This window comes from Phyllobates terribilis, unplaced genomic scaffold (assembly GCF_046119375.1).
Source record: "Phyllobates terribilis strain yellow unplaced genomic scaffold, ASM4611937v1 Scaffold_213__1_contigs__length_3403324, whole genome shotgun sequence".
In the NCBI taxonomy this organism is placed as follows: Eukaryota; Metazoa; Chordata; class Amphibia; order Anura; family Dendrobatidae; genus Phyllobates; species Phyllobates terribilis.
The window spans coordinates 1951982-1977003 of record NW_027362973.1 but is presented as its reverse complement, the minus strand read 5'-3'; the positions used below and the strand labels follow the sequence as shown (position 1 = coordinate 1977003).

The following is a 25022-nucleotide window of genomic DNA, read 5'->3' as shown; positions in this document are numbered from 1 at the left end:
CACGCCGTGACCATCTCATGTATTTAATTGTTATTGTTTATACCCTGTTATGTTTTGAAAAAAAAAAAATATGTTTAGTCCGGGAGTACTAAATTTCACTAGGGGGGAATGTGGCACCCCAGGGGTCTGGTTTCCACAGTAATAGCAGTATTACGTCTGTGAGCAGGTGGGAGGTCTCCTGGGCAGGAATCCTAAGCATGCCACACCTCCTGCCCAGTCCTGGGAGGGGAAGAACTTCCCCTACATAAACTGGGGCTGAGGCAGGGTTAGAGAGAGGAGTTCCAGACAGAGACGGAGTCTGGTCTGGACACGCAGAAACAGGGACAGATAGACATCAGGAGCTCTGTAGGAGCCAAGGAGAAGCGCCAGGGGCTGGAGCTGTGCAGAGCTCGCCCTGGGAGAAGGTACTAAAACCGGACACAGGAGTCCGAGGCTGTGGGGACTAAGATATACCCAGCAGCAGAATCCATCCGGCAGGGGATTCCAGGTCCTCTGGCCATAAAAGCCCGGAGGCTCAGTCACAACGAAGGGACCAGCACCGCCATCCCGGAGCGGAGGCTAACAGGAGGCCCCAGGTCACCAGCCATACGGGTGAGCACCACACGGTATACCCAGGGACGTGGGCTACTTGTAACCGCCGAAAGCAGGGTAGCCAGGAAGGGTACAGACTAACGGGAAGGCCTACAACTCCACCTGGCCAGGGGAACTCCGGCTTACTCGCAGACTAACCAGGCCCCAACTACTAGCCAGTACTCCCGGGGGAATTTGCCTTGTACCATCAGTAAAGGCCCTGAACTGTACCCTCGCGTCTCCGTGCTTCCTTGTCGCACCGTTAGTGCTGGGACATCCACACCATCACTCCCAACATCACCCACATCCGCTGCCCTGAGGCCATACCTCTCCCGTTGGGGGTTATATCAACATTGCTGCACACCTATACCACCGGCCTCAGCGGTCTGCCCTGCAGCGGCGGTTTCATAACCGCATTCAACGGGTGGCGTAGTCGGACACTAATACCATCATACCAATAACTGCCACTTAGTTTGACCACCCTGGGCGCGGACCGGGTCACCGCCACACGAAGACTACTACCCCCATCGGATCCGGCTCCGGGTATCCCCCGCGCGCACGCGCGCCGCACTGCAGCACTGGCCCAGGGGGTGAGTCATATGAAATCCTTGAAAGGCCGGTCGTGGATGCATACTGCTGTGCTAGATGTGTGCACATTGTGCATTTGGAAGCCCAGGTACTGGATCTAAATGAGCAGCTGGCAACACTGAGATCCATTGACAATATGGAAAGGAGTCTGCTGCTCACTGAGGAGCTGCTCACTGGGGTAGATGTGGGGGAGGGTGGTAGTAGGGAGCTGCAGGACAGTGAGGCAGCTAGCTGGGTGACAGTTAGAAGGTGGGGTAGAGGGAAGAGTGCCAGGGAGGCTAGTCCTGATCTGGCACACCCCAATAAGTTTGCAAAGTTGGCAGATGAGGGGGGTGTCAGTACAGGGGTAGTACTGCTGCAGCAAGGCATGTCCTCTGAAAGCCGGAGGAGTGTTAGCTCCAGTAAGGGGGGAGATAAGAGAGCAGGGCAAGCAAGGCAGGTGCTGGTAGTGGGGGACTCAATTATTAGGGGAACAGATAGGGCAATCTGTCACAAAGACAGGGATCGTCGAACAGTGTGCTGCCTACCTGGCGCTCGAGTCCGGCACATCGCTGATCGGGTTGACAGATTAATGGGAGGGGCTGGTGAGGACCCAGCGGTCATGGTGCACATTGGCACAAATGACAAAGTTAGAGGTAGGTGGAAGGTCCTTAAAGATAATTTCAGGGAATTAGGCTGCAAGCTTAAAGCTAGGACCTCCAAGGTGGTATTCTCTGAAATACTACCTGTACCACGTGCCACGCCAGAGAGGCAATGGGAGATTAGGGAGATAAATAAGTGGCTCAAGAACTGGTGTAGGAAGGAGGGGTTTGGGTTCCTGGAGAACTAGGCTGACTTCTCAGTTGGCTACAGATTCTACGCTAGAGACGAGCTGCACCTCAATGGGGAGGGTGCAGCTTCGCTGGGGGAGAAAGGTTGGAGGAGTGTTTAAACTAGTGATTGGGGAGGAGGGTATTCATTTTATAGGTGGGGAAGATAGTGTAGATAGTGACCTGGGCACATATAAAGACATTGGGGGTGGGGTTAGAACAGTCAATATAGTAAGAAGGAATAGAGGTACAGAGAGATGCATAAAATACATGTACACTAATGCCAGAAGCCTCGCCAACAAAATGGAGGAATTAGAATTAATTTTGTTGGAAAATAATTATGACATGGTGGGGATATCTGAGACATGGCTGGACGAGAGCTATGACTGGTCAGTTAATTTACAGGGCTATAGTCTGTTCAGAAATGACCATACAAACAAGCGAGGGGGGGTGTGTGTTTATATGTAAAATCATCCTTAAAACCCATCTTGCGTGAGAATATATGTGAATCTAATGAAAACGTAGAGTCCCTGTGGGTGTAGATAAGGGGAGGGGGGAAAAATAATAAATTACTGATAGAGGTTTGCTATAAGTCTCCAAAAATAATGGAAGCAGCGGAGAATATCCTCATAAAGCAAATAGATGAAGCAGCGACTCAAGGAGAAATCATTATTCTGGGGGACTTCAACTACCCTGAAATACATTGGGGAACGGAAACCTGTAGTTCAAGCAAAGGTAATAGGTTTTTGACAACTATGAGAGACTTTCACAACTGGTGCAGGACCCAACAAGAAGGGGGGCACTGCTAGACCTAATATTAAACAACAGGCCAGACTGCATATCAAATATACGAGTTGAGGGTCACTTGGGTAATATTGATCACAAAATAATAAGTTTTCATGTATCCTTTAATAAGATGTGTAGTAGAGGGGTTACAAGGACACTAAACTTCAGGAAGGCAAATTTCCAATGGTTGAGAGATGATCTTAGTGCAATAAACTGGGACGATATCCTGAGACATAAAACTACACAAAGCAAATGGGAGACATTTATTAGCATCCTGAATAGGACCTGTGCACAATATATACCCTATGGGAATAAACATGCTAGAAATAGGAGGAAACCACTATGGCTAAATAGAGCTGTAAGGGGTGAAATAAGTGACAAAAATAAAGCATTTAGAGAACTAAAGCAAGTAGGTGTTAGAACTATCCTGTTTGTTTTTTCCATCTTGTGTTTTGCGCTCATGTGACCATCTGCCTTTATATTCCAGCTCTGCCCTTTTGGCTGTGCTGGACTTCAGTGTTTGACTGTTTGTCTAGTCAGGTGCTTCTGTGCCTTTCTCTGTCAGTTTGTTTGGTCCTTCTGGGACCTCTTGCACTTTCTTGTCTGTTTGTCTTTTTGTGTTCTGCAACAACTTCTCTATTTAGGAGGTGTCCCATTTTTTGTCCCAGTCCTTAGTTCTTTTAGGGACCCCTCCCCTTATGCTATAGGTCTTCATTCAGACTAGCCAAGGACTTAGGCGGGTCTGTTCGCTAGGAACAGGCAGCCCGCTACATCGTAAGGATTCAGCTTAGTTTTACTGTAGGGACAATTTTCCGTTAGCTTTCCTTAGTACATGTTGCAGATCATAACAGTAAGTTCAGCCCAAAAAAACTAAAAGGAAAGAAATTCGGGGATCAGTATAGTTTCCGTCCAGGATTTGGCTCAACGCCTGCAGAGATTGTCTCTGGAGGTGGCCAAGCTCCAGCAACACGTGAGTGGCTGTTCTGAAGCGCATTTTGTGGAACCCAAGGTAGGACTGCCTGATGTTTTTTATGGTAAACAGCAAGATTTTTTTTCCTTTAAAAATGCTTGTTTGTTATATTTTCGTTTGAGAGCAAGGTCCTCTGGGAATGAATCACAGCGCATTGGTTTTATTATGTCACTTTTGCGCAAAGAAACAACAGGGGTGGGCCTGTTCTCTCCAACCTAATGATCCATGTTTAAGGTCTGTAGAAGAATTTTTTTCTGCTATGGGGCTATTATATGACGATCCTGATCGAATCTCATCTGCTGAGGCAGACCTCAGGTGTTTGAATCAGGTGTCAGGTGATGTTGAAAATTATTGCACACACTTCAGAAGATTGGCCTCAGAAGTTAAATGGAATGATCCAGCTCTGAAATGTCTATTTCTTGCTGGTCTGAGTGAAAGGGTTAAGGATTTGCTAATTGCATTCCCCGCACCTGAGACTTGGCAGGATGCCATGTAATTAGCTGTTCGTGTGGATAGAGACTGAGATTTAGACGGAATGAGGTAAAGACTCCTGTAATGCCAGGTCCTAGTCCCCAGAAAATCTGCTCCTCTCAGGAAAGAGATCGGAGGTTTGCTGAGGGATTGTGTCTTTATTGTGGTAAAGCTGACCATTTGATTAAGTATTCTGAGCTTCGTTTAAGTAAAGAAAAAAAAAAGTTCAGTTACGCCCGTATAGCTTGTTTATGCTCTGCAGGAGTATTTCTTTCTGGGAGTACTACTTTATAGGAAAATTTGATTGAATTTCAGGTATTTGTGGATTGTGGTTCAACACTTAATGTGATTGATAAAGGGTTTTTGGAAAACCTTAAATTGAAATCCAAACTTTTGTCATCACCTATTTCTGTGATTGCAATTTATAACACTCCCTTGAAATGTATTACTCACAAGGTTGCTGCATTTCCCCTCACTATCAATGGAGTTCACCAAGAAATTTTGGACTTGGTGTATTAGATACTTTACCCTCTCCGGTCATTCTAGGATTGCCTTGGTTAAAACTGCACAATCCTTTGCTGGACTGGTCTACTAATGTGATTAAGTCTTGGAGTCTGAAGTGCTATGATAAATGTTGTAATGGTCGCATTGCGGCTGTGGAAAAAGGGAAATTACCTGTACCTATTCAAGATTTTTGGAGGGTTTTTTCAGAGTAGGAATCGCAAGTTTTACCTCCTCATAGGGATTATGATTGCACCATTGAGTTTGTTCCTGGAACTACTCTTCCCAAGAGTCGCTTGTTTAATCTGACTATCCCTGAAAGAAAGGCCTTGGAGGAGTACATACAGACTAGCCTGGCTGCAGGTCACATTAGACCTTCTAAGTCGCCTGTGGCAGTTGGATTTTTCTTTGTTAAAAAAAAGGACAGGGGTTTACATCCATGTCTGGATTTTCGGGAAATTAATAAGATTACCGTACGCAATTCCTACCCATTCCCGTTAATTCCTGACTTGTTTAACCAGTTGGTGGGGCCAAGTGGTTCTCTAAAATTGATCTCCAGGGTGCAAACAATTTGTTACGAGTGAAGGAGGGTGATGAATGGAAAACTGCTTTCAACACTCTGGTAGGTCATTTTGAGAATCTGGTGATGCCTTTTGGTCTTACCAATGCACCTGCATTTTTTCAGAACCTTATTAATGACATCCTGAGACCTTTGATTGGTAAGGATGTGGTTGTGTATTTGGATGACATTTTGATTTATTCACCAGATCTAGAGTCCCATTGGCAGAGTGTACGTGAAGTTTTGCAGTTATTGAGTGATAATTCACTCCTTGCTAAGCTGGAGAAATGTGAGTTCGCTGTGCAGAAAATTCGTTTTTTGGGCTACATTGTCTCCAGTGAGGGCTTTGAGATGGACCCGGTGAAGGTTCAGGCTGTGCAGGAACGGCTTAGGCCTATTGGTTTGAAATCTATACAGAGATTTTTGGGTTTTGCCAATTATTATAGGAATTTCATTAAGAATTTTTCTGCAATTGTTAAGCCTCTGACCAATCTCACCAGGAAAGGAGCGAATACAGTCCAGTGGACTACTGAGGCCATTGAAGCGTTTGAGTATCTCAAAGAGAGGTTCAGTTCTGCCCCTATCCTTATGCAGCCTGATGAGACTAAGCCTTTTTTGGTCGAGGTCGATGCTTAATCGGTGGAGGTCGGAGCAGTTTTGTCTCAGGAGAACAAAGATGGAGTACATCCTTGTGCCTTCTTTTCGAAAAAAATTTCGGAAACCAAACTGAATTATGATGTTGGAAATCGGGAGTTGCTGGCTATTAAACTTGCGTTTGAACATTGGTGTCATTTTTTGCAAGGTGCTGGATTTCATATTCAGGTTTTCACAGATCATAAGAATTTGATCTATCTGGATGCTGCCAATCGCTTGAATGCCCGTCAAGCTAGGTGGGCACTTTTTTTTTCTCGGTTTCATTTTTCTGTTACCTATTTCCCTGGTACTAAGAACGTTAAAGCTGATGCTTCATCTCGCAGCTTCTCTCCTATGGTCGGTGCCGAGGAGGAGGAGAGCATTTTACAGAAAGGAGTTGTGGTGGCGGCATTGGACTCCGTTTTGGAGAATGGGATTCTGAAAGCTCAAGATGATTCTCCATCTAACACTCCCCATGGGAGGTTGTTCGTGCCCAGAGCCTTTAGGAGAGATTTGTTTGTGGAGTGTCATGAGTCTCGGTTGGCAGGTCATCCAGGAATTTCGGAGACTAAGAGACTTGCCTAGAGCCTTTAGGAGAGATTTGTTTGTGGAGTGTCATGAGTCTTGGCTGGCAGATCATCCAGGAATTTCGGAGACTAAGAGACTTATCAGTCACAGTTTTTGGTGGCCTGGATGGCAGAAGGAAGTCATCTAGTGGGTGCCTCAATGTACTGTGTGTGCTAGGTCAAAGGCTTCACATACTCCTGCTGCGGGGTTGCTTTGCCATCTGGAGGTTCCTAGTGTGCCTTGGACGCATCTCACAATGGATTTTATTACTGATCTTCCTGTGTCCGAGGGTTTTACTGTCATCTGGGTGGTCGTGGACCGTTTTAGTAATATGTGTCATTTGGTTCCATTCATTAAGTTGCCCTGTTCCAAGACACTCGCTAAGGCATTTGTTAAGGAGATTGTCAAGCTCCATGGCGTTCCCACGGATATTGTTTCTGATAGAGGACCTCAGTTTGTGGCTCGCTTTTGGCGTGCTTTTTGTGACAGATTGGGAGTCCATTTGTCATTTTCGTCTGGGTATCATCCTGAGTCTAATGGACAGACTGAAACAAAGAACCAGGATGTTGAACAGTTTTTGCGTGGTTTTGTGGCGGACAATCAAGAGGGGTGGTCTGAGTTTCTGCCTCTCGCAGAATTTGCTCTTAACAATCATGCATCCTCCTCTGCAGGGTGTTCTCCTTTTTCTTGTAGTACTGGGAGACATCCGTCTTTTGGTTCGTTCTCCAAATTGGGGTCGGCGGTGCCGGAGGAGGAGAATTTTTCCGGTGATTTGGAGAGAGTTTGGACTAATGTACGTTGCAACCTTCAAGAGGCTAACAAAGTCCAAGAAGTATTTTGACAGGAAACGTAAGGAGGTTTTGTTTACGGTGGGTGACATGGTTTGGTTGTCCTCAAAGAACCTGCGGTTGAGGATTCCCTCTAAAAAACTGGGTCCTAAGTTTGTGGGTCCATTTAAAGTGCTTCAGATTGTTAACCCGTCTGCTGTTAGGTTGGATGTCCCTACTTACTGGAAGATTAATCCTTTGTTTCATGTTTCCTTGTTGAAAAAGGCTGATGTATCAGATAGGGATGCCACTGTCTCAGTTCCTCCTGTGGTGGAAGACGGCGAATATGAAATTTCTCGTATCTTGAATTCTAGATGGCATAGAGGGAGATTACAGTATCTTATCTCCTGGAAGGGTTTCGGTCCCGAAGACAACTCCTGGGTAAGGACGGATGAGGTCTCTGCTCCTAGGCTTGTTAAAGCTTTCCACAGGAGGCCTGGGCCAGGAGGATCCGGAGGATCCTCATAAAAGAGGGGGTACTGTTAGAACCCTCCTGTTTGTTTTTTCCTTCTTGTGTTTTGTGGTCACGTGACCATCGGCCTTTATATTCCAGCTCCGCCCTTTTGGCTGTGCTGGACTTCAGTGTTTGACTGTTTTTCTAGCCAGGTGCTTCTGTGCCTTTCTCTGTCAGTTCGTTTGGTCCTTCTGGGACCTCTAGTACTTTTTTGTCTGTTTGTCTTTTTGTGTTCTGTAACAATTTCTCTGTTTAGGAGGTGTCCCATTTTTTGTCCCAGTCATTAGTTCTTTTAGGGACCCCTCCCCTTATGCTATAGGTCCTCGTTCAGACTAGCCGAGGACTTAGGCGGGTCTGTTCGCTAGGAACAGGCAGTCCGCTACATCGTAGGGATTCAGCTTAGTTTTACTGTAGGGACAGTTTTCCCTTATCTTTCCTTAGTACATGTTGCAGATCATAACAGTCGGTAGTGATGAGGCATTAATTCAATACAGAAAATTAAATAAATTCTGTAAAAACCAAATCAAGGCAGCAAAGATTGAGACAGAGAGACTCATTGCCAGAGAAAGTAAAAATAATCTCAAAATATTCTTTAACTACATAAATAGTAAAAAACTAAAAAATGATAGCGTTGGCCCCCTTAAAAATAGTCTGGGTGAAATGGTGGATGAGGATGAGGAAAAAGCCAATATGCTAAATGATTTTTTTTCAACAGTATTTACACAAGAAAATCGCATGACAGAAAACATGATTAGTGATGACAAAAATTCTCCATTAAATGTCACTTGCTTAACCCAGCAGGAAGTCTGGCGGCATCTAAAAATCACTAAAGTTGACAAATCCCCGGGCCCGGATGGGATATACCCACGAGTACTGCAGGAATTAAGTAACGTCATAGATAGACCATTATTTTTAATCTTTAAAGATTCCATAATAACAGGGTCTGTACCACAGGACTGGTCTATTCGGGTGCTCTGAAGAAAAGAGTAATCTCAATAGCAAAAAGAACTTCGGCACTCCATACATGAAAATATAAGAAATATTGTATCTAGACTAATGTCACTTTGAAAAATGAAGGTTTTTTGCGCATAATTTGGCCAATTTATGTGTGCCCATCAACCACGACAAGGTCACCTTCGTATGATGGGAAACTACGCTATGCTACCACTGGATATGCCACTCTTGGGCTGTAAGCCTGTATGGACAATATGTGTCTGCTTGGGCTTTTAACCTACAATGTATGGGCTGGTAGAGCTAGTTAAAACCACCTGTGACTGAATGGGAGGGACACATGGTCAGAAAAAAGGCTGTCAAACTTCTAATAGTGTGAACACGTACCTGCTGCAATGCTCCAGCAGCGGGATCCCAAAAATGATTAATAGAAAAAAGAGAGGGGTCGCTCACTGGTCTATTCGGGTGCTCTGAAGAAAAAAGTAATCTCAATTGCAAAAAGAACTTCGGCACTCCATACATGAAAATATAAGAAATATTGTATCTGGACTAATGTCACTTTGAAAAATGAAGGTTTTTTGCGCATAATTTGGCCAATTTATGTGTGCCCATCAACTACGACAAGGTCACCTTCGTATGATGGGAAACTACGCTATGCTACCACTGGATATGCCACTCTTGGGCTGTAAGCCTGTATGGACAATATGTCTCTGCTTGGGCTTTTAACCTACAATGTATGGGCTGGTAGAGCTAGTTAAAACCACCTGTGACTGAATGGGAGGGACACATGGTCAGAAAAAAGGCTGTCAAACTTCTAATAGTGTGAACACGTACCTGCTGCAATGCTCCAGGAGCGGGATCCCAAAAATATTTCTTATATTTTCATGTATGGAGTGCCGAAGTTCTTTTTGCTATTGAGATTACTCTTTTCTTCAGAGCACCCGAATAGACCAGTGAGCGACCCCTCTCTTTTTTCTATTAATCATTTTTGGGATCCCGCTCCTGGAGCATTGCAGCAGGTACGTGTTCACACTATTAGAAGTTTGACAGCCTTTTTTCTGACCATGTGTCCCTCCCATTCAGTCACAGGTGGTTTTAACTAGCTCTACCAGCCCATACATTGTAGGTTAAAAGCCCAAGCAGAGACATATTGTCCATATAGGCTTACAGCCCAAGAGTGGCATATCCAGTGGTAGCATAGCGTAGTTTCCCATCATACGAAGGTGACCTTGTCGTGGTTGATGGGCACACATAAATTGGCCAAATTATGCGCAAAAAACCTTCATTTTTCAAAGTGACATTAGTCTAGATACAATATTTCTTATATTTTCATGTATGGAGTGCCGAAGTTCTTTTTGCTATTGAGATTACTCTTTTCTTCAGAGCACCCGAATAGACCAGTGAGCGACCCCTCTCTTTTTTCTATTAATCATTTTTGGGATCCCGCTCCTGGAGCATTGCAGCAGGTACGTGTTCACACTATTAGAAGTTTGACAGCCTTTTTTCTGACCATGTGTCCCTCCCATTCAGTCACAGGTGGTTTTAACTAGCTCTACCAGCCCATACATTGTAGGTTAAAAGCCCAAGCAGAGACATATTGTCCATACAGGCTTACAGCCCAAGAGTGGCATATCCAGTGGTAGCATAGCGTAGTTTCCCATCATACGAAGGTGACCTTGTCGTGGTTGATGGGCACACATAAATTGGCCAAATTATGCGCAAAAAACCTTCATTTTTCAAAGTGACAATAGTCTAGATACAATATTTCTTATATTTTCATGTATGGAGTGCCGAAGTTCTTTTTGCTATTGAGATTACTCTTTTCTTCAGAGCACCCGAATAGACCAGTGAGCGACCCCTCTCTTTTTTCTATTAATCATTTTTGGGATCCCGCTCCTGGAGCATTGCAGCAGGTACGTGTTCACACTATTAGAAGTTTGACAGCCTTTTTTCTGACCATGTGTCCCTCCCATTCAGTCACAGGTGGTTTTAACTAGCTCTACCAGCCCATACATTGTAGGTTAAAAGCCCAAGCAGAGACATATTGTCCATACAGGCTTACAGCCCAAGAGTGGCATATCCAGTGGTAGCATAGCGTAGTTTCCCATCATACGAAGGTGACCTTGTCGTGGTTGATGGGCACACATAAATTGGCCAAATTATGCGCAAAAAACCTTCATTTTTCAAAGTGACATTAGTCTAGATACAATATTTCTTATATTTTCATGTATGGAGTGCCGAAGTTCTTTTTGCTATTGAGATTACTCTTTTCTTCAGAGCACCCGAATAGACCAGTGAGCGACCCCTCTCTTTTTTCTATTAATCATTTTTGGGATCCCGCTCCTGGAGCATTGCAGCAGGTACGTGTTCACACTATTAGAAGTTTGACAGCCTTTTTTCTGACCATGTGTCCCTCCCATTCAGTCACAGGTGGTTTTAACTAGCTCTACCAGCCCATACATTGTAGGTTAAAAGCCCAAGCAGAGACATATTGTCCATACAGGCTTACAGCCCAAGAGTGGCATATCCAGTGGTAGCATAGCGTAGTTTCCCATCATACGAAGGTGACCTTGTCGTGGTTGATGGGCACACATAAATTGGCCAAATTATGCGCAAAAAACCTTCATTTTTCAAAGTGACATTAGTCTAGATACAATATTTCTTATATTTTCATGTATGGAGTGCCGAAGTTCTTTTTGCTATTGTACCACAGGACTGGCGTATAGCAAATGTGGTGCCAATGTTCAAAAAGGGGACAAAAACTGAACTTGGAAATTGTAGGCCAGTAAGCTTAACCTCTACTGTGGGTAAAATCCTGGAGGGTTTCCTAACAGATGCTATACTAGAGTATCTGAAGAAGAATAACCTCACGACCCAATATCAACATGGGTTTACGAGGGACCGTTCCTGTCAGACTAATCTGATCAGTTTTTATGAGGAGGCAAGTTCGGGACTGGACCAAGGAAATGCAGTGGATGTTGTGTATATGGACTTTTCAAAAGCTTTTGATACGGTTCCACACAAAAGGTTGATACATAAAATGAGAACAATGGGGATAGGGGAAAATATATGTATGTGGGTTAAGAACTGGCTTAGTGATAGGAAACTGTGGCGCCCTGCTACGCACTGGTGCTAAAGAACCCAGAAGGGTGCATGGATGGACTTCTCCACAAGAGGCCCTCACACATTCACACACCTCCACCCTACCACCTCAGACCAGCAGAGGGATCCCGTCAGGGATATACATAGGGAGGGTGGAGCTAGGCAGCTCAGATTAGAGTTCTAGTTTCAGATTAGTGTTCAGATACAGAGCGGAACACAGCTCAGAATTGAGCAGAGAGTGTGCTGATGCTCAGAGAGCAGAGAAGAGGCAGCGAGCTGGCTGCTTTGCTTAGGCGAGCCAAGGCCTACAGCACGTTTGAAAGCCTAGTGAGGGCCTTGGGTGGGCCGAAGGCAGAGAGAAGAAGGAAGAAGTAGCAAGGGGGCAGAGGAGCATACCAGGCTCACCCCGATATATATACCGGACACCGGGTCTGCACCTACAGGGACCCTTTATTCCCAGTAGGAACCACCGGAACCCCTGGAGGACTACAGGTCCCAGGTTCACCAAACGCTGACTACAGTACCAGGGCTAGGAGTCATGGAGGTCCCAGCGTCCAGGGAGAGTGATCTCCAAAGAGAAGGCCCTATCTGTTATGTTCTGCTACCAAAGCTAAGGAAAGAGAGGAGATCTGTCCCTACTATAGGACTCAGCTGAATCCCTACGATGTAACAGGGAACCTGATCCTGCGATCAGACCTGCTAAAGTCCTAATCTAGTCTGTACGGAGACCTATAGATGTGGGGAGGGAATCCCTACAAGTACTAAGGACTGGGAGGAATATGGGACACCTCCTAACAGAAATAGTAGCAGACAGACGAACAAACAAAATAGATAGAACATAGAGGTCCGTAGACCAAGCAAACTAACAGAGCTAGATACAGAGCACAGGCTAGCTAGAAAGTAGATATACAATGAAGTCCAGCAAAGCCAGAAGGGCGGAGCAGGATTAAATAGGCCAACAAGGTCATGTGACCAGCAAAGGAAAAAAAACCTAACAGCAAGGTTCTAACAGTACCCCCCCTTCTAAGAGGATCCTCCGGATCCCCTAGGACCAGGCTTATCAGGAAATCTCCTGTGAAACGCTCTGATAAGTCTGGACGCGGAAACATCATCTGACCTCACCCAAGAGTTATCCTCGGGTCCGAAACCTTTCCAGGCCACAAGATACTGCAAACTACCTCTATACCGTCTAGAGTCAAGGATGCGAGAAATTTCATATTCCCCGTCCTCCACCACCGGAGGAACAGAGGCAGAGGCGTCACCATCCGACACAACAGCTTTTTTTAACAGAGAGACATGAAAGACCGGATTAATTCTCCAGGAGGTAGGAACCTCCAACCTAACAGCAGATTGGTTGACAACCTGAAGCACCTTAAAGGGCCCTACAAACTTGGGACCCAATTTCTTAGAAGGAATCCTCAACCGCAGATTCCTAGAGGACAACCAAACCATGTCACCAACAGCGAACAAAACCTCCTGTCGTTTCCTATCAAAGTAGTCTTTAGATTTTCTGTTGGCCTCCTGAAGATTACCACGCACATCCGTCCAAACTCTTTCCAAATCACCGGAAAAATTCTCCTCCTCAGGCACGGCAGATCCCAACTTGGAGAACGACCCAAACGACGGATGTCTCCCAGAACAACAAAAAAAAGGCGAACAACCAGCAGAAGAAAGATACACAGCTCAGCAGACAGTATCACACAGTATAAGATTAGATACACTGCTCAGCAGACTATCACACAGCATAGGATTAGATACACGGCTCAACAGACAGTATCACACAGGAGAGGATTAGATACACAGCTCAGCAGACAGTATCACACAGGAGAGGATTAGATACACAGCTCAGGAGACAGTATCACACAGTATAAGATTAGACACACTGCTCAGCAGACAGTATCACACAGGAGAGGATTAGATACACAGCTCAGCAGACAGTATCGCACAGGAAAGGATTAGACACACTACTCAGCAGACGGTATCGCACAGGAGAGGATTAGATACACGGCTCAGCAGACAGTACCGCACAGGGGAGGATTAGATACACAGCTCAGCAGACAGTATCACACAGGAAAGGATTAGATACATAGCTCAGCAGACGGTATCACACAGGACAGGATTAGATGCACAGCTCAGCAGACAGTATCACACAGGAGAGGATTAGATGCACAGCTCAGCAGATGGTATCACACAGGATAGGATTAGATACACAGCTCAGCTGACAGTATCACATAGGACAGGATTAGATACACAGTTCATCAGACAGTATCACACAGGAGTGGATTAGATACACGGCTCAGCAGACAGTATCGCACAGGGCGGGATTAGATATATGACACAGCAGACAGTATCACACCGGAGAGGATTAGATACACAGCTCAGCTGACAGTATCACATAGGACAGGATTAGATACACAGTTCATCAGACATTATCACACAGGAGAGGATTAGATACACAGCTCAGCAGACAGTAACGCACAGGAGAGGATTAGATACACAGCTCAGCACACAGTATCACACAGGAGAGGATTAGATACACGGCTCAGCAGACAGTATCACACAGGAGAGGATTAGATACACAGGTCAGCAGACAGTATCACACAGGATAGGATTAGATACACTGCTCAGCAGATGGTATTACACAGGATAGGATTAGATACACAGCTCAGCTGACAGTATCACACAGGATAGGATTAGATACACGGCTCAGCAGACATTATCACACAGGAGATGATTAGATACACAGCATAGGATTAGATACACAGCTCAGCAGACAGTATGACACAGCATAGGATTAGATACACTTCTCAGCAGACAGAATCACACAGGAGGGGATTAGATACACAGCTCAGCAGACAGTATCACAGGATAAGATTAGATACACTGCTCAGCAGACGGTATCACACAGGACAGGTTTAGATATACAGCTCATCAAACAGTATCACACAGGATAGGATAAGATACACATCTCAGCACACAGTATCACACAGGAGAGGATTAGATACACGGCTCAGCAGACAGTATCACACAGGAGAGGATTAGATACACAGCTCAGCAGACAGTATCACACAGGAGAGGATTAGATACACAGCTCAGCAGACAGTATCACACAGGAGAGGATTAGATACACAGTTCAGCACACAGTATCACACAGGAGAGGATTAGATACACAGCTCAGCAGACTGTATCACACAGGAGAGGATTAGAAACACAGTTCATCAGACAGTATCACACAGGAGAGGATTAGATACACAGCTCAGCAGACAGTATCACACAGGAGAGGATTAGATACACAGCTCAGCAGACAGTATCACACAGGAGAGGATTAGAAACACAGTTCATCAGACAGTATCACACAGGAGAGGATTAGATACACAGCTCAGCAGACAGTATCACACAGCATAGGATTAGATACACAGCTCAGCAGACTGTATCACACGGGTGGATTAGATACATGGCTCAGCAGACAGTATCGCACAGGGCGGGATTAGATACACGGCTCAGCAGATAGTATCACACAGGATAGGATTAGATACACAGTTCATCAGACAGTATCACACAGGAGAGGATTAGATACACAGCTCAGCAGACAGTATCACACAGGAGAGGATTAGATACACAGCTCATCAGACAGTATCACACAGGAGAGGATTAGATACACAGCTCAGCACACAGTATCACACAGGAAAGGATTAGATACACAGCTCAGCAGAGAGTATCGCACAGGAGAGGATTAGATACACAGCTCAGCAGCCGGTATCACACAGGAGAGGATTAGATACACTGCTCAGCAGATGGTATCACACAGGAGAGGATTAGATACACGGTTGAGCAGACAGTATCACACAGGGTAGGATTAGAGATACAGCTCAGCAGACAGTATCACACAGCATAGGATTAGATACACAGCTCAGCAGACAGTATCACACAGCATAGGATTAGATACACAGCACAGCAGTCAGTATCACACAGGAGAGTATTAGATACACGGATCAGCAGATGGTATCAAACAGGATGGAATTAGATACACTGCTCAGCAGACAGTATCACACAGGACAGGATTAGATACACAGCTCAGCTGACAATATCACACAGGAGAGGATTAGATACACAGCTCACTTGACAGTATCACACAGTAGAGGATTATATACATGGCTCAGCAGACAGTATCACACAGGATAGGCTTAGATACACAGCTCAGCAGGCAGTATCACACAGGAGAGGATTAGATACACAGCTCAGCAGGCAGTATCGCACAGGGCAGGATTAGATACACAGTTCAGCAGGCAGTATCTCACAGGAAAGAATTAGATACACAGCTCAGCAAACATTATCACACAGGAGAGGATTAGATACATAGCTCAGCAGACAGTATCACACAGGAGAGGATTAGATACACGGCTCAGCAGACGGTATCACACAGGAGAGGATTAGATACACAGCTCAGCAGACAGTATCACACAGGAAAGGATTAGATACACAGCTCAGCAGATGGTATCACACAGGATAGGATTAGATACACAACTCAGCTGACAGTATCACACAGCACAGGATTAGATACAAAGCTCAGCAGATAGTATCACACAGGGCGGGATTAGATACACGGCTCAGCAGACAGTATCACACAGGATAGGATTAGATACACAGTTCATCAGACAGTATCACACAGGAGTGGATTAGATACACGGCTCAGCAGACAGTATCACACAGGGCGGGATTAGATACACGGCTCAGCAGACAGTATCACACAGGATAGGATTAGATACACAGTTCATCAGACAGTATCACACAGGAGTGGATTAGATACACGGCTCAGCAGACAGTATCGCACAGGGCGGGATTAGATACACGGCTCAGCAGACAGTATCACACAGCATTGGATTAGATACACTGCTCAGCAGATAGTATCACACAGGAGTGGATTAGATACACGGCTCAGCAGACAGTATCGCACAGGGCGGGATTAGATGCACAGCTCAGCAGACAGTATCACACAGGAGAGGATTAGATACACAGCTCAGCAGACAATATCGCACAGGGGAGGATTAGATACATAGCTCAGCAGACTGTATCACACAGGACAGGATTAGATACACAGCTCAGCAGACAGTATCACACAGGAGAGCATTAGATACACAGCTCAGCAGATGGTATCACACAAGATAGAAATTTTAAGCGCAGCAGAGTAACCAGCGCACATACCTGTTAGCTCAGGTGAGTTTAAAAGGCTGCTGTTGATAACAAGGGCATTTGCTAAATAGATGGTGTGTGTGCAACAATATACTGAAAGGTCAATTATATTGTGCAGCTTATCTCACCACCTGTAGTTATTTAGGTGAAAGCTCCAAAATGCTTGCCTAATATGTCTGTTTATCCAAAAGGAAGTAAAAAGGGAGAGCTAGAAAGATAGCATTGCATCACATTACATGGCAATGCAATGCACAGTTGCTGAAGTTGAACCAAAATGAGCTTGTAATCTGGCTTCTGCAACTTTGAACATGAAAAATCCAATGAGGAGAAGAAAAGCAAAGCCAAAGAGTCCATCCCAAAATCCGACAAACAAGCAAAATGAACAAAAAACATTGAATTCAATTCTTTCTGATTTTAGAAACTGCATTAAAGAAGGGGTGCACCGGTCCTGGAGATACTGCAATACCAGGTCAATGCGTGGAGTGGACAGAGCAAGCTCTTTTTCCATCTCCCTGTTCTAAAAATCCATTTAATATATGGTCCCCAGATAGGGGACGTATCAGATATTAAACTGATAAGAACAGATACTACACTTGATCTTAGCCAAAAGGCCGAGAAGCGATAACCAGAATTGGTTTCAAACTACGGAGCCACCCAAGGATCCTGAAAAGTCCATTTGTGGAGATGAGCTCCTGGACTCCCGTTAAGAAGACATGTTGTCAACCTCTAGATCCCTTACATGCCTGCACTTTTCGGCTTGCTGCTGCTGCAATCCACGCGTTTTAGATCTGCATAACTCCACCTCTTTAAACACAGCACCTTCACCCCCTGCTGTTCCCACCCGCCTCAACACCGTTGGAAGGGAGGAGAACCAATTAAGGCGGGGGGTGGGGTGGAACGAGCAGCTGTCTACCCTTAGCAGGAGGGCTCCTGATTACATACCTCTCCTGCTGCTGCTGCTGCTGGCTGTCCAGCAGCAGACTGAAGGTGGCTGCTGCTGTGCACAGGTACAGTACAGACCAAAAGTTTGGACACACCTTCTCATTTAAAGATTTTTCTGTATTTTCATGACTATGAAAATTGTACATTCACACTGAAGGCATCAAAACTATAAATTAACACATGTGGAATTATATACTTAACAAAAAAGTGTGAAACAACTGAAAATATGTTTTATATTCTAGGTTCTTCAAAGTAGCCACCTTTTGCTTTGATGACTGCTTTGCACACTCTTGGCATTCTCTGGATGAGCTTCAAGAGGTAGTCACTGGAAATGGTCTTCCAACAATCTTGAAGGAGTTCCCATAGATGCTTAGCACTTGTTGGCCCTTTTGCCTTTACTCTGCGGTCCAGCTCACCCCAAACCATCTCGATTGGGTTCAGGTCTGGTGACTGTGGAGGCCAGGTCATCTGGCGTAGCACCCCATTACTCTCCTTCTTGGTCAAATAGCCCTTACACAGCCTGGAGGTGTGTTTGGGGTCATTGTCCTGTTGAAAAATAAATGATGGTCCAACTAAACACAAACCAGATGGAATAGCATGCCGCAGCAAGATGCTGTGTTAGCCATGCTGGTTCAGTATGCCTTCAATTTTGAATAAATCCCCAACAGTGTAACCAGCAAAACACCCCCACACCATCACACCTCCTCCTCCATGCTTCACGGTGGGAACCAGGCACGTAGAGTCCATCCGTTTACCTTTTCTGCGTCGCACAAAGACACGGTGGTTGAAACCAGAGATCTCAAATTTGGACTCATCAGACCAAAGCACAGATTTCCACTGGTCTAATGTCCATTCCTTGTGTTCTTTAGCCCAAACAAGTCTCTTCTGCTTGTTGCCTGTCCTTAGCAGTGGTTTCCTAGCAGCTATTTTACCATGAAGGCCTGCTGCACAAAGTCTCCTCTCAACAGTTGTTGTAGAGATGTGTCTGCTGATAGAACTCTGTGTGGCATTGACCTGGTCTCTTATCTGAGCTGCTGTTAACCTGCGATTTCTGAGGCTGGTGACTCGGATAAACTCATCCTCAGAAGCAGAGGTGACTCTTGGTCTTCCTTTCCTGGGGCGGTCCTCATGTGAGCCAGTTTCTTTGTAGCGCTTGATGGTTTTTGCAACTGCACTTGGGGACACTTTCAAAGTTTTCCCAATTTTTCGCACTGACTGACCTTCATTTCTTAAAGTAATGATGGCCACTAGTTTTTCTTTACTTAGCTGCTTTTTTCTTGCCATAATACAAATTCTAACTGTCTATTCAGTAGGACTATCAGCTGTGTATCCACCAGACTTCTGCACAGCACAACTGATGGTCCCAACCCCATTTATAAGGCAAGAAATCCCACTTATTTAACCTGACAGGGCACATCTGTGAAGTGAAAACCATTTCCGGTGACTACCTCTTGAAGCTCATCAAGAGAATGCCAGGAGTGTTCAAAGCCGTCATCAAAGCAAAAGGTGGCTACTTTGAAGAACCTAGAATATCAGACATATTTTCAGTTGTTTCACACTTTTTTGTTAAGTATATAATTCCACATGTGTTAATTCATAGTTTTGAAGCCTTCAGTGTGAATGTACAATTTTCATAGTCATGAAAATACAGAAAAATCTTTAAATGAGAAGGTGTGTCCAAACTTTTGATCTGTACTGTATATAAAGGCTCAGAGCCTATTATGACACGCGCAGCCAGCGTTCCATTGCCACATTCCATCTACTGCAGGCAGGATACCTGGCTGGCTGAATGTCGCTGAGAAGCTCACAGAGACCGCCATAAGCAACAGTTTAACAGAATGCCACAGACTAATCAACCAAACTTTTTGGGTTGGGTTCTCTTTTATAGTCTGCAGGCATTAAATGAAAGAAGTCAGTGTTCCAGCAGAAGGAGACAACGTTTCAGAAAAGGCATTGTAGCAAACCAAAAAAGAAATTTTAAGCGCAGCAGAGTAACCAGCGCACATACCTGTTAGCTCAGGTGAGTTTAAAAGGCTGCTGTTGATAACAAGGGCATTTGCTAAATAGATGGTGTGTGTGCAACAATATACTGAAAGGTCAATTATATTGTGCAGCTTATCTCACCACCTGTAGTTATTTAGGTGAAAGCTCCAAAATGCTTGCCTAATATGTCTGTTTATCCAAAAGGAAGTAAAAAGGGAGAGCTAGAAAGATAGCATTGCATCACATTACATGGCAATGCAATGCACAGTTGCTGAAGTTGAACCAAAATGAGCTTGTAATCTGGCTTCTGCAACTTTGAACATGAAAAATCCAATGAGGAGAAGAAAAGCAAAGCCAAAGAGTCCATCCCAAAATCCGACAAACAAGCAAAATGAACAAAAAACATTGAATTCAATTCTTTCTGATTTTAGAAACTGCATTAAAGAAGGGGTGCACCGGTCCTGGAGATACTGCAATACCAGGTCAATGCGTGGAGTGGACAGAGCAAGCTCTTTTTCCATCTCCCTGTTCTAAAAATCCATTTAATATATGGTCCCCAGATAGGGGACGTATCAGATATTAAACTGATAAGAACAGATACTACACTTGATCTTAGCCAAAAGGCCGAGAAGCGATAACCAGAATTGGTTTCAAACTACGGAGCCACCCAAGGATCCTGAAAAGTCCATTTGTGGAGATGAGCTCCTGGACTCCCGTTAAGAAGACATGTTGTCAACCTCTAGATCCCTTACATGCCTGCACTTTTCGGCTTGCTGCTGCTGCAATCCACGCGTTTTAGATCTGCATAACTCCACCTCTTTAAACACAGCACCTTCACCCCCTGCTGTTCCCACCCGCCTCAACACCGTTGGAAGGGAGGAGAACCAATTAAGGCGGGGGGTGGGGTGGAACGAGCAGCTGTCTACCCTTAGCAGGAGGGCTCCTGATTACATACCTCTCCTGCTGCTGCTGCTGCTGGCTGTCCAGCAGCAGACTGAAGGTGGCTGCTGCTGTGCACAGGTATATAAAGGCTCAGAGCCTATTATGACACGCGCAGCCAGCGTTCCATTGCCACATTCCATCTACTGCAGGCAGGATACCTGGCTGGCTGAATGTCGCTGAGAAGCTCACAGAGACCGCCATAAGCAACAGTTTAACAGAATGCCACAGACTAATCAACCAAACTTTTTGGGTTGGGTTCTCTTTTATAGTCTGCAGGCATTAAATGAAAGAAGTCAGTGTTCCAGCAGAAGGAGACAACGTTTCAGAAAAGGCATTGTAGCAAACCAAAAAAGAAATTTTAAGCGCAGCAGAGTAACCAGCGCACATACCTGTTAGCTCAGGTGAGTTTAAAAGGCTGCTGTTGATAACAAGGGCATTTGCTAAATAGATGGTGTGTGTGCAACAATATACTGAAAGGTCAATTATATTGTGCAGCTTATCTCACCACCTGTAGTTATTTAGGTGAAAGCTCCAAAATGCTTGCCTAATATGTCTGTTTATCCAAAAGGAAGTAAAAAGGGAGAGCTAGAAAGATAGCATTGCATCACATTACATGGCAATGCAATGCACAGTTGCTGAAGTTGAACCAAAATGAGCTTGTAATCTGGCTTCTGCAACTTTGAACATGAAAAATCCAATGAGGAGAAGAAAAGCAAAGCCAAAGAGTCCATCCCAAAATCCGACAAACAAGCAAAATGAACAAAAAACATTGAATTCAATTCTTTCTGATTTTAGAAACTGCATTAAAGAAGGGGTGCACCGGTCCTGGAGATACTGCAATACCAGGTCAATGCGTGGAGTGGACAGAGCAAGCTCTTTTTCCATCTCCCTGTTCTAAAAATCCATTTAATATATGGTCCCCAGATAGGGGACGTATCAGATATTAAACTGATAAGAACAGATACTACACTTGATCTTAGCCAAAAGGCCGAGAAGCGATAACCAGAATTGGTTTCAAACTACGGAGCCACCCAAGGATCCTGAAAAGTCCATTTGTGGAGATGAGCTCCTGGACTCCCGTTAAGAAGACATGTTGTCAACCTCTAGATCCCTTACATGCCTGCACTTTTCGGCTTGCTGCTGCTGCAATCCACGCGTTTTAGATCTGCATAACTCCACCTCTTTAAACACAGCACCTTCACCCCCTGCTGTTCCCACCCGCCTCAACGCCGTTGGAAGGGAGGAGAACCAATTAAGGCGGGGGGTGGGGTGGAACGAGCAGCTGTCTACCCTTAGCAGGAGGGCTCCTGATTACATACCTCTCCTGCTGCTGCTGCTGCTGGCTGTCCAGCAGCAGACTGAAGGTGGCTGCTGCTGTGCACAGGTATATAAAGGCTCAGAGCCTATTATGACACGCGCAGCCAGCGTTCCATTGCCACATTCCATCTACTGCAGGCAGGATTCCTGGCTGGCTGAATGTCGCTGAGAAGCTCACAGAGACCGCCATAAGCAACAGTTTAACAGAATGCCACAGACTAATCAACCAAACTTTTTGGGTTGGGTTCTCTTTTATAGTCTGCAGGCATTAAATGAAAGAAGTCAGTGTTCCAGCAGAAGGAGACAACGTTTCAGAAAAGGCATTGTAGCAAACCAAAAAAGAAATTTTAAGCGCAGCAGAGTAACCAGCGCACATACCTGTTAGCTCAGGTGAGTTTAAAAGGCTGCTGTTGATAACAAGGGCATTTGCTAAATAGATGGTGTGTGTGCAACAATATACTGAAAGGTCAATTATATTGTGCAGCTTATCTCACCACCTGTAGTTATTTAGGTGAAAGCTCCAAAATGCTTGCCTAATATGTCTGTTTATCCAAAAGGAAGTAAAAAGGGAGAGCTAGAAAGATAGCATTGCATCACATTACATGGCAATGCAATGCACAGTTGCTGAAGTTGAACCAAAATGAGCTTGTAATCTGGCTTCTGCAACTTTGAACATGAAAAATCCAATGAGGAGAAGAAAAGCAAAGCCAAAGAGTCCATCCCAAAATCCGACAAACAAGCAAAATGAACAAAAAACATTGAATTCAATTCTTTCTGATTTTAGAAACTGCATTAAAGAAGGGGTGCACCGGTCCTGGAGATACTGCAATACCAGGTCAATGCGTGGAGTGGACAGAGCAAGCTCTTTTTCCATCTCCCTGTTCTAAAAATCCATTTAATATATGGTCCCCAGATAGGGGACGTATCAGATATTAAACTGATAAGAACAGATACTACACTTGATCTTAGCCAAAAGGCCGAGAAGCGATAACCAGAATTGGTTTCAAACTACGGAGCCACCCAAGGATCCTGAAAAGTCCATTTGTGGAGATGAGCTCCTGGACTCCCGTTAAGAAGACATGTTGTCAACCTCTAGATCCCTTACATGCCTGCACTTTTCGGCTTGCTGCTGCTGCAATCCACGCGTTTTAGATCTGCATAACTCCACCTCTTTAAACACAGCACCTTCACCCCCTGCTGTTCCCACCCGCCTCAACACCGTTGGAAGGGAGGAGAACCAATTAAGGCGGGGGGTGGGGTGGAACGAGCAGCTGTCTACCCTTAGCAGGAGGGCTCCTGATTACATACCTCTCCTGCTGCTGCTGCTGCTGGCTGTCCAGCAGCAGACTGAAGGTGGCTGCTGCTGTGCACAGGTATATAAAGGCTCAGAGCCTATTATGACACGCGCAGCCAGCGTTCCATTGCCACATTCCATCTACTGCAGGCAGGATACCTGGCTGGCTGAATGTCGCTGAGAAGCTCACAGAGACCGCCATAAGCAACAGTTTAACAGAATGCCACAGACTAATCAACCAAACTTTTTGGGTTGGGTTCTCTTTTATAGTCTGCAGGCATTAAATGAAAGAAGTCAGTGTTCCAGCAGAAGGAGACAACGTTTCAGAAAAGGCATTGTAGCAAACCAAAAAAGAAATTTTAAGCGCAGCAGAGTAACCAGCGCACATACCTGTTAGCTCAGGTGAGTTTAAAAGGCTGCTGTTGATAACAAGGGCATTTGCTAAATAGATGGTGTGTGTGCAACAATATACTGAAAGGTCAATTATATTGTGCAGCTTATCTCACCACCTGTAGTTATTTAGGTGAAAGCTCCAAAATGCTTGCCTAATATGTCTGTTTATCCAAAAGGAAGTAAAAAGGGAGAGCTAGAAAGATAGCATTGCATCACATTACATGGCAATGCAATGCACAGTTGCTGAAGTTGAACCAAAATGAGCTTGTAATCTGGCTTCTGCAACTTTGAACATGAAAAATCCAATGAGGAGAAGAAAAGCAAAGCCAAAGAGTCCATCCCAAAATCCGACAAACAAGCAAAATGAACAAAAAACATTGAATTCAATTCTTTCTGATTTTAGAAACTGCATTAAAGAAGGGGTGCACCGGTCCTGGAGATACTGCAATACCAGGTCAATGCGTGGAGTGGACAGAGCAAGCTCTTTTTCCATCTCCCTGTTCTAAAAATCCATTTAATATATGGTCCCCAGATAGGGGACGTATCAGATATTAAACTGATAAGAACAGATACTACACTTGATCTTAGCCAAAAGGCCGAGAAGCGATAACCAGAATTGGTTTCAAACTACGGAGCCACCCAAGGATCCTGAAAAGTCCATTTGTGGAGATGAGCTCCTGGACTCCCGTTAAGAAGACATGTTGTCAACCTCTAGATCCCTTACATGCCTGCACTTTTCGGCTTGCTGCTGCTGCAATCCACGCGTTTTAGATCTGCATAACTCCACCTCTTTAAACACAGCACCTTCACCCCCTGCTGTTCCCACCCGCCTCAACACCGTTGGAAGGGAGGAGAACCAATTAAGGCGGGGGGTGGGGTGGAACGAGCAGCTGTCTACCCTTAGCAGGAGGGCTCCTGATTACATACCTCTCCTGCTGCTGCTGCTGCTGGCTGTCCAGCAGCAGACTGAAGGTGGCTGCTGCTGTGCACAGGTATATAAAGGCTCAGAGCCTATTATGACACGCGCAGCCAGCGTTCCATTGCCACATTCCATCTACTGCAGGCAGGATACCTGGCTGGCTGAATGTCGCTGAGAAGCTCACAGAGACCGCCATAAGCAACAGTTTAACAGAATGCCACAGACTAATCAACCAAACTTTTTGGGTTGGGTTC

General features: G+C 45.0%; 5 non-coding genes across 5 annotated transcripts; all 5 read right to left on the bottom strand.

Annotated features, from left to right (window-relative positions):
• Positions 1 to 17410: 17410 nt before the first annotated feature.
• On the bottom strand, positions 17411 to 17601 carry LOC141213988 (U2 spliceosomal RNA). The gene has a single exon (XR_012283319.1). It is a non-coding gene; the product is annotated as a U2 spliceosomal RNA (small nuclear RNA).
• A 2747-nt stretch (positions 17602 to 20348) lies between these two features.
• LOC141213987 (U2 spliceosomal RNA) lies at positions 20349 to 20539 on the bottom strand. Its single transcript, XR_012283318.1, has one exon. It is a non-coding gene; the product is annotated as a U2 spliceosomal RNA (small nuclear RNA).
• Positions 20540 to 21654: 1115 nt separating this feature from the next.
• On the bottom strand, positions 21655 to 21845 carry LOC141213986 (U2 spliceosomal RNA). Its single transcript, XR_012283317.1, has one exon. It is a non-coding gene; the product is annotated as a U2 spliceosomal RNA (small nuclear RNA).
• Positions 21846 to 22960: 1115 nt separating this feature from the next.
• LOC141213985 (U2 spliceosomal RNA) lies at positions 22961 to 23151 on the bottom strand. Its single transcript, XR_012283316.1, has one exon. It is a non-coding gene; the product is annotated as a U2 spliceosomal RNA (small nuclear RNA).
• Positions 23152 to 24266: 1115 nt separating this feature from the next.
• Positions 24267 to 24457, bottom strand: LOC141213984 (U2 spliceosomal RNA). Its single transcript, XR_012283315.1, has one exon. It is a non-coding gene; the product is annotated as a U2 spliceosomal RNA (small nuclear RNA).
• Positions 24458 to 25022: the final 565 nt, after the last annotated feature.